The sequence below is a fragment of the Macrosteles quadrilineatus genome, unplaced genomic scaffold (assembly GCF_028750875.1).
Source record: "Macrosteles quadrilineatus isolate MER2022 unplaced genomic scaffold, UCM_ALF_1.0 Scaffold_5__1_contigs__length_97177068, whole genome shotgun sequence".
Lineage (NCBI taxonomy): Eukaryota > Metazoa > Arthropoda > Insecta > Hemiptera > Cicadellidae > Macrosteles > Macrosteles quadrilineatus.
In genome coordinates, this window is record NW_026542598.1 from 39,670,328 (window position 1) to 39,681,105 (window position 10,778).

The window sequence follows — 10,778 nt, forward strand, 5'->3', positions numbered from 1 at the left end:
TCAATTAGGTTCTTAACAAAAGCTATTTTACCATACGCTGAGTAATAAATAATAGAATTCATTGTCCTACTTCTGGATATTGCTTTATATTAATTAATTATATTGAGGTTTGAAACATTGCTTACAACCCCAAAATAACCTAAAAAATCTCACCAATGAAGTCATAAACACTGAAGCTACAATACTTGAGCTCCCATGCGAGGAACAAAATGAAATAAGAGTACTAGTGAATGACAAACTGACAAGAAACGTAATCCCCAAAGTTCAAAAACAAAAAAATTCCAACATTAAAGACTTCCGAGTGGCTAAAGAAATTAAAGATAAACTGTCCTCCAATAACGCCATATTGACCAAAGCCGATAAAGGTAACACCACAGTAATCATGTATGAAAATGAGTACGACCAAAAAATAAGCCAGTTCATCACCAACAATAACATAGAACAGTTAAAAAATGATCCCACCCCACGTTTCCTCAAGGACATAAACTCAAAAATCAACAAGTCGAAGTACCTCCTTTCAGACGGAACAAAAAGATACCTCAAAATCACAGCCCCACACGCCCCAAAATTTAGGGGACTCCCAAAAGTCCATAAACCAAACATACCAATAAGACCACTAGTAAATTACACATCAGCCCCAGCATACCGTACAGCTAAGAAAATCGACAGAATAATTAGAGACAACATAAAATTGAACCCCAACTTCAGCTTACGCAATAGCATTGAACTAATTGACAAGTTAAATGAAATCAAACCCGCAAACGGACATACTCTCATGTCTCTTGATGTTGAGAACATGTACACCAACATACCTGTTGAGGAATCTATTGCTATACTCGAGAAACGATTGACAGAAAACAACACGTTATGCCAAAACAAAATCAAAGAATTGATAGACCTAACCAAAGTAATATCACAACAAAATTACTTTGAATACAAAGGCAATTACTACATACAGAAGGAAGGGTTAGCAATGGGTTCACCATTATCCAGCATATTAGCCGAATTGTTTCTTAACGACTTTGAAACTAAGCATATCATCAACGAAACATCAAAATATAAAGATAAAGTTATATTCTATCAGAGGTATGCTGACGACGCAATATGCGTATTCAAAGGCAATGCCAGACAAATCGATCTTTTCACCAAATTTCTGAATGACAAACACCCAAAAATCAAATTCAAAAATGAAATAGAACAGGACAGAAAAATTAATTATCTTGACTTAACCATCACACGCAATAGTGACAAATTCCAATACAGTATTTACCGCAAGCCTACCCAATCCAGCCAAGTAATTCATGCATCTTCACACCATCCAACCTCACACAAAATGGCAGCTTTCAACTCATTTATACATAGATTGGAAACCGTCCCAATGAATGAAGACGATTACAACAAAGAACTAGAGATTATTAAATACATAAGTTAGCAGCCGACAATGGCTACGACCCCACCCTGCTCGAAAAAATACTGCATAGAAAGAAAAATGTACGCCCAAATGCAAATAGGGGAAAACGGTATGTTACTCTCAGTTACGATAACCAATTATGCCACAAATTTTCAAACATTTTGAAGAAAAGAAATTACAAAATTTCTTACAAGACCACAAACAAACTAGAAAGCATTTTGAACAAAAAGCCACAAATAAAAAATAAATACGAAACATGCGGGGTGTATAAAATAGCCTGCAACGACTGCCCAAAATTTTACATTGGACAAACTAGGAGGTCTTTCAAAACACGGTTCAATGAACACCTGCCTAAAAACAAAGTAACTCAAACTTCAAATTATGCTGAACATTTAATTAACACCAACCATAATTATTCTACAATAGATGAAAACCTACAAATTCTCCATAGATGCAACAACAGAAACAGAATAACAGCATTAGAAAATTTCGAAATTTACAAAGCAGCAAAATCCGTCAGCAACAACCTTTTAAATGATAAATTAAATACCCAGGCCAACGCATTGTTTGATACAATAATTAGAGTAAACCAGGAATCAGCTGATCGACACGTCACGTGACCTTGAACTGGACACTGCAATGCCAGTCGCCGCCGGCCCGACCAAACGCGTGCACGCACCGTAACTGTACAGAAATAAATGTAATGTGTTTTTCTACGTGTGTTCAGTGTTTTATGTTTTAAATTAATGACGAATCTGAGAAGAGGATAACCTGAGGATGTGGCAGTCGCCACGAAACATGTAGTTGTCTATCTACCAACACTAAACGGATATTGTAAGGTAACAATAATAATTTAATTAATAAATAATAGGTTAGTTTGGTAAAAAAAAAAAATAGGAAGTTAAAATAATTTTTAAGAGTAAACCTTTTCTTTCGAAAGAGTAGAAGAATAAAATGTTAACTTTATTAATTTTCAGGTACTTTAAATTTCATTTTTGTTGGATTTATTTAAGGTAATTAAATACATTTTCACAACCTTATTACATTTATTTGTTAATATGCTTATAAATTAATAATTGTGGCTAATCAAAGCTTTCTACTTTATAAATTCACGCTTTCTTTGTTTTCTCTGAATGAAACAAACTTATATAGCCTATATATAAATTATAATGATTTAAAAGTGTATACCAAACATTTCCCAACATTCCTCGACAACTTTGTGAGTCGAAGTTGGGCGACTTATTTAGATCTCTGAAAGTTGTTGGGAAGTTGAATGTAAAGGTAGAGGGGTGGTCGTTATTCATGATTTCCTCCCGAGCTTTTCTGGCTCAGTAAATATGCACTTATCCTTGGATAAATGTCAGAGGGTCGCAAACCGCTGCAGTCTGAGATTTCTTCATCAGCATCGTGTACGACAATTTTGGCTCGAGAATGTCATAATTTAGTTAATTGGATAGAAAATTGTTGCACTTGTTGCTTACTTTGATGATCAATTTTTGCTAGAACGTTACACATTTTAAAGATTTGTTACCAATTTGCTGAATTATTTCCAGCCAAGGTTATTTAAATTCAGGATATTTGATTATGTCGTTGATAGAATAAATAATAGAAAAAAAAATTATAAATAAAAAGCTTTTTTTAAAACAAAACGTTTTTAAACGCATTAAAAAGTAGAAACTAATTTATAAATATGTTGAGAGTATAAATACTTGTAAGCTTTAAAACGAAAAACGTGGGGTGCATGCAAAAGAGAATTTACAATTATTACCTTCACCTATTGAACTAATGTATTATTATCAATTAATTGCATGCACCCAACGTTTTTCGTTTTAAATCTTACAATAATTTATAATCTCAACATATTTATGAATTATTTCCTACTGTTTAGTGCGTTTAAAAACGTTTTGTTTTAAAAAAGTTTTTTTTTTATAAATATTTTTCAACTTTTTAGTCTTTTATGTGTAAGTATGTTAAATATATTTTATATGGCCTGTTAATATATAACCTTTGACTATTAATACAACAAACCAAAACCTTATCATCTCTAATCATATGTTTTATCTTTACTTTAAAATGCTTGTTTTATATTTTTAGAATATACTAGCTGTAACCCGCGGGCTTTGCCCCGTTTAACTTCTTAATTTTCAAGATGGTCTCGTTCGCATGGCTCAATCACGTCCTGGTTGAAGTTCGTTCGCTACGCTCACTCACCTTTAGGTTGGAGCTCGTTCGGAACGCTCACTCACCTTTAGGTTGGAGCTCGTTCGCTGCGCTCACTTCCCTTCAGGTTAGCTCGTTCGCTACGCTCACTTGCCTTCAGGTTAGCTCGTTCACTACGCTAACTCGCCTCCAGGTTGAAGTTCGTTCGCTATGCTCACTCACCTTTTGGTTGCAAATTAGCTGTTGTCATAAATGTAAAAGAAATAATAGTGCTGCACCCTGTTGGTAATCCTTGTAACTTTAATGCTATTGAACATCATAGAACAGAACCAACTTGTTTAATTGAAACAGCTGTTAAGATTCATTAATTCCATTTCTCATAAGGTTAACATGGAAAACTCCGGAGCCTCTGGGGCGGAGCCGATTGGACGGATCACGAAATTGATGGTGTATAAAGCTATTCCATGAAATTCTACACGTATGTACCAAGTTTCGTGGCAATCGGTTCAGCGGTGTCTGAGTTTATCACTGCCAAATATATATATATATATATACTAGCTGTACCCGCGGGCTTTGCCCCGTTTAACTTCATATGTGAGCTCGTTCGCATGGCTCAATCACGTCCTGGTTGAAGTTCGTTCGCTACGCTCACTCACCTTTACGGTTGGAGCTCGTTCGCTGCGCTCACTTGCCTTCAGGTTAGCTCGTTCGCAACGCTACCTCGCCTCCGGGTTAAAGTTCGTTCGCTACGCTCACTCACCTTCTGGTTTCAAATTAGCTGTTGTCAAATATAAAAAAAATAATAATAGTGCTGCACTCTGTTGGTAATCCTTGTAACTTTAATGCTATTGAACATCATAGAACAGAACCAACTTGTTTAATTGAAACAGCTGTTATGATTCATTAATTCCATTTAAATATGGGTACTCATTAGGTTTACATGGGAAACTCCAGAGCCACTGGGGCGGAGCCCGAGAGTCTGATTAGAATAAAAACCACTTAGTTTTCCTATTTAATGCCTAAAGAATCAGTGTACCAAATTTCAGCCTCCTAGGTAAGTGGGAAGTGGGAGAATTAGTGATGAGTGAGTGAGTCAGTCAGTGAGTCAGTCAGTCAGTCAGTGAGGGCTTTGCCTTTTATATATATATATATATATATATATACAAACATCCTCTTTTATACTTATAGATCTGGAGCAGAACCTGTACCTCTTAACCTCTGCTCTTCGAACTGTCAAATTTAAGTATTTACAGCTGACTTAAATTAATTGATATGTTTACATTCTTTCAAAACGTAAACATGGAAAATGTGGAAGCCCATGGGGCGTAGCCCAAGGGAAATATGGAAATTAAATGATATAATATTGCATTGTCATCCATTTGTGAGCTATGTTTCAAGTTTCAACTTAGTATAAAATCGATTGCAAAATTTGTACCGGACAAGAAAGCGAGCTAATAAAAACGTTTTAAAATAGTTAGCCTTTGGCTCTTTACCGAAGCGTCTTACTTTTACGAACAATGAAGACGTGTTATTATTATTATTTATTTTCGATTTTATTGTCTTAAATAGCTTTGATAGTTTATCGCAATTAAATAAATTTTACGAACTAAATTACATTAAGCTGATTTACTATATGTTTTCTCTTTTGTGAAATATGAGGTTGGAAATAACATGGAGGTAATTATTTTGGAGTCATGTTTCGGGAAGATGAAAACTATTAGAAAACAAAGTGAAACAATAGTATATTTCGTACCTAGGGCCGAAAATGACTTAAGTCTCGAACTTAAAATATCTCGAGCCGGCAAAACCATTTCGGTCCGTGGTACGAACGCTATTTTTTACCACACTATACCTACCCTATTACCACTATTCACCACAATGATAATGCACACTGATAGTCAACACAACTACAAATTTAAGGTTATGTGAAGAAATAATTTGATGAGTCAGGGAAAAATCGTTGCTAGGCAACGGTGACAATAATACAATTCTATTGCAATGCTATGGATACTTATTGTGTATTTAATATGCATTCCTGATTTAAGAAAGCAAGCGGGCAGCTGATTTTGCGGCCCCAGGGATGAAAAATTTGCTTGGTCCCCGAATGACGTTGACAGCTGGCATGGCCAGCAAAACGTAACTTTCAGCCACCAATTAACAGCTAAAAACATCATAGTGTGGTGAAAATGTCTTATCTGCATGCTTTGCTTTGTAAAGATCAAAAGGGTAATGATTACAAGGTTAAGTCGAAATCATTGTGAATAAGTGGTTTGGTTCATCCAGTTTTCTCAATTTCCATTAAATTGAATTAACCCATAGTTTAGGTTATCAAACAAAATTTTTTTTAAATATGGCAGGTATATAGGTTACTAAAATAACTCTTTAACTAACAAATCAAGGACTCAAATAAAAGCAAAAGAGATTTAATATTGGCTCTCTAACAAGTAAAAATAGGACAAAAATTTAAGCAAAGCATCTTTTATACTGCCCATGATGGAGTGTGATGGCATTAATTAACATTTGCTTTATTGGAAGATTTCTTATTTAAAGTTTCATCGCAAACTGTAACTAAAGATAAACGTTTTCACGTTTGACCGCAAATTCCTAATTCGTTTGCTTTTTAATTTGTTGAGTGGAGAGTAGGAAAATAAATGGCACAATAAGCAAAGAACCGTCTGGCTTTTACGAACGGCAGGGCGAAGTGTATTGCGTTTCTTTATTTGAGCTTAGATTAATCTTTAGGTATTTCAGTGGTTTGTGACTGAATTTCGGGGAAAATAGCGAGTGAAATTATATGTCACGATTATGAGTTTAATGCACTGCCGGCAATAAGTTTTTTTTTTATATTACTGTAAAACCTCACTAACTCGACACCCGATAACTGTACAGTATTTGTAGGATTAATTAGGTTTACTTGAATCACAAACTTTACGCTAGTCAATCCGTAACAAATCTGACAGCTGTTTGGGGAGTCGCTTGCACTAGTCGCTATACGAAGCCTCACGTAGGAAGCCGTATGAATTGCAGTAACAACATTGTTGAAGTGTGTTTGCGGTGCGTTATACTGGCTTAGCAGGGGCAATGGTCGTTAGAGTGTGTTTATATTTCTTATATTAAGTTATTTTTTTAGTAACAGTAAATGCTGTTGTAAACAATTTTACCTGCGACCGTTTTTTAAAGTAGCCGTTTCAGTTCAGTTCTTATTGAAAAGTTTCACAAAACAGCATTGTTTACTTACATAACAGCATAGTTTTACTCATAACAACACGGGTAACGGACCAATGAGGTTCAAGGATTGAGAGAGAAGTAAAATGTAATAGTTCGAACTTAAACTAATAAGCTGTTCAGCCCAACTTGATTGTTGAGTGGTGTAATTAGTGTTGTTACAATGTTTTGTTAAATCGCTGTCAGTGAAAATTAGAGGTCATAAACTGAAACACGACCTCTCTTGGAAGTTATGAGTAGTGATTTTAGTAATTAAAACACTGTCATATGTTAAGTAGTGTACGCAACTCGCGTAGAAAGATAAGGCACGATCCTTGGTGATTTTCTACTCGTGACGTTAACACTATCTTTACGCAATCGTTGCGTAAAAGCAACAAGGTTTTATTACAAGGTTACCTTGTATTACAAGGTTTGATTACTATGACCTTTTTATTTCCCAAGGATAGTATAAATAGGAATGTTAATTGAACCTCCGAGTAGTTGTCCAGCTTTATAAAAATGTTTTAAAAAGAAGCATGCACCTCTATTGATTTTACACATTGTACAACTCATAAATCAATTTTCGTCCCTTTGGAAAATAATTATTTCAAATCAGTCAATTAAAATAATATATTAACCTAATAATTCTGAAAATAGTTTAAGATTGTAAAATTTAGAAAGTGATTGAATATGGGGGTTTTGTAAAAATTCAATTACTAGCTTCGTTTTTTAAATAACCTCATTGCAATACGGTTTATTTCTCGAGGTTTCAACTTTACAACGCCACAAAAACCGAAATTCGGGTGAGAGTGATTTGATAAAAGGTTTTGGAGGCTAGACCTAAGATTTACACTCACCTACATGTGAAATACGATGGACGTGACTCAGAATATTTTCTCTCTTATGGCAACTGTTGCACCCGTGGACGATAGTTTAACTTTCAATACTACATAAAATGTTTAGGCTAAACAGTTTGTGGATAATGTGCAGGGTGTTTCAGTAATATTATGTTACGTTACTATAGAAAAAATAAAATAATAGAAGTTATGTAAACAATACTATGAAAAAGGTATTTTTTCTAGTTTTGTTGAAAATGGATGTAAAATTGTAAGTAAATTTGTGTATGTTATTAAGTGTATTTTGTTTCAACTTCATTTTCATAAATGTATTTTCCAGGTGTGCCAACCAAACAGACGGTCGTAGACCATTGTTTATTAAGTGTTTGATCATGTTTATGAGAGGAATGTTTATTTTAAAATAAAGCACTTTGTTCATTCATTCATTCATATAGGTACTTCGTGTAATTTCGTGCATTAATTGCGCCAAGTCATCTGAGAGTCCCAAAAAATGTTCCTTAGTTTGGCCAAGCCCAAGACAGGTAGGGGTGAGTTGCTGGCAATATGAATAACATTGTTTACGTGTCATGCTAACCTAACCTAACTTAACCTAATCTAACTTAACTTAACCTAACTTAAGCTAATTTAACCTATTCAATTATACAGCCAAAGAGGGCTGCCACTTGCCACAGTTTATGATCGTATCGGGGGGCTCCCTGGAGTAGCTGGAGCAATTCAGGAATACTCGACTACCTGACTCAAGGTCAGTTGGCGCAATTAATGCCCGCCCTCCGGAAAATGGGGACCGGACGAGAATGGTTTTTCCCACACGAGACAAAGTGGTGTGCGGGATTCCCATACGAGTGCCAAATTTGATCAAAACATATCCACAAATAAGCAAACAACGACAGTTTACTTATTCTCTGTGGATAACATGATTTTAAATGTACTTTTTGAAAATTTCTCCATAATCATTAGGCGTACATCACCCCTTAATTTACTTAATTATTGGATTTAATCTTTAGCTGTAGTCGGATACAGGTGGAAACTCAACCGTAAACTTTGCTGGTGCATTCACTCATGTTTACTATAAATGGCTACACACATTTGCATTCTATCAATCGAAATGGTTAAAGGATCCTGGCCATATATAGGTTAGTTCCAAAATGTTGTAGCTTTTTTGTTATTTCAATACTTAAATGGGATTTTCATTGTAGCACTATTAAGATTGAGCAGAGCTTCTTTGGTATATGAATACTTGTGATTTTCAATCTAGTTGAGAGTACAATCCACTATTTAGATCAAGCAAATAACGTGGGGTTTCGTGTGTTCAACTTTATTGCTGATCCAGTTACAGGCTGCAAGTCCTTGTACAGACAGTGTAGAAATCTTGTCCTAATTTTTGTCTAGAATAGCTATATTCAATGGTCATTTCATTACATTAGAAGTAGATCTGAGATTTAATTTTAAGAATACAATTAGATTTATTAATTAAGGAAAAACTTTAATGAAAGTCAATAATGTATACAATAAGAGACGTGGCAGGTTATTTAGTTTAAAAATAATACTCAACACAATTCATCAGGCTTTTAAGATTTAATTTGCTAAAATTCAAAATGTCCCTAAACCCAAATACTTGATTTAAATAAGTCAAAATAATTTCTTAGCTGAGCATTAGGGAAACATGATTTGATCTTAGATTGAAAATAGAATGTCTAAAGTATTTCAAAGTTAAGTTTTTATCTTGTGCTCTTATATTATTTTATGCGAATAGTATAAAATATACGAATATGAGTATTATGCCGTTCTAGGCAACATAATTCTCTTCTTTTATAAAAATGTCAAGACTTAACTTAAGTCGATGGTTATGTCTATAAATAAAATCACATGTCAAACGATTTTTAGTGACACCAGTCACTATCAGACGCTATCAGAGTCTAAGGAAATCAATATAATGAACTTGCTTGGGTAACATCAGTTTCGAAAACTAATTTCGTTTGGTTCCGGCGGAATTCGGGTTGACTTGTTCATTTGATTAATCTGCCCATAAATTTACACTTTCCTTTATAAATTTAAATTTGTTCAAAGAATTCATTGGATTACATTTTTTAGGCATTCAGTTATTCAGTTCTTTTTTCAATATCTTTTGACTTGTGGTAATTATAAAGCAGATTTTTTCATAATTTGAAATTTTGGTCATTATTTTTCCTCACAGATGCATGGTGTTAGTATTTTTTTTTTTATTAAAGGTTCTCCAAACACAGAAATTAGTTGGTTATATTTATTATCGTCTTGTAAAAATGTGTAAAGTACAAATATAAATATGTTTAGTAATGTTAAACGATATGTAGAATGTCTATTGTGTACCCAAGTGTGTATCTTATCATACAAAGTTAATATTGCATATTACAGGCTAAGAACAGGTTAATTTTTTATTCAGTTTTTCTAAAAATATCTTGGAAATAAAACTATTTTGGCTGAATTGTTATATATATCTACACATCACCCAAAATGTAGACTATAAAGATGCAAACTCTTTTGGATTTGTTAAATAAATGTATTTTCACCACACTATGATGTTTTATAGCTGTTTTACATACGTTAATTGGTGGCTGAAAGTTACGTTATGCTGGTCATACCAGCTGTCATCGTCATTTGGGAACCAAGCAGGTTTTTACATGCCTAGGGCCGCAAAATCAGCTGCCCGTTTACTTTATTAAAACATGAATGCATATTAAAAACACAATCAGTATCCATAACATCGCAATAGAATTGTTTTATTGTCACCGTTGCCTAGCAGCTATTTATTATTATTTTTGCTGATTCCTCAAATAATCTCTTCACATGACCTTAAAGTTGTAGTTGTGTTTACTATCAGTTTGAATTATTATTGTGGTGAATAGTGGTAATAGGGTACAGTGTAATGAAAAATAGCGTTCGTACCACGGACCGAAATGGTTTTGCAGTTCTCGATCGTTTTAAGTTCTCGACTTGGTCTCGAACTTAAAAACTATTTCGAGCCGGCAAACTCTGATTTTCGGCCCTAAGTACGAAATATACTATTACAGACAATATGGAATTAGAACTAATTGATTGGCTTTTCACATACTGTAAACTCTTAAACGCACACTATAAAGGTTAGTAAAAATGTGTAAAGTTTTTGCCTT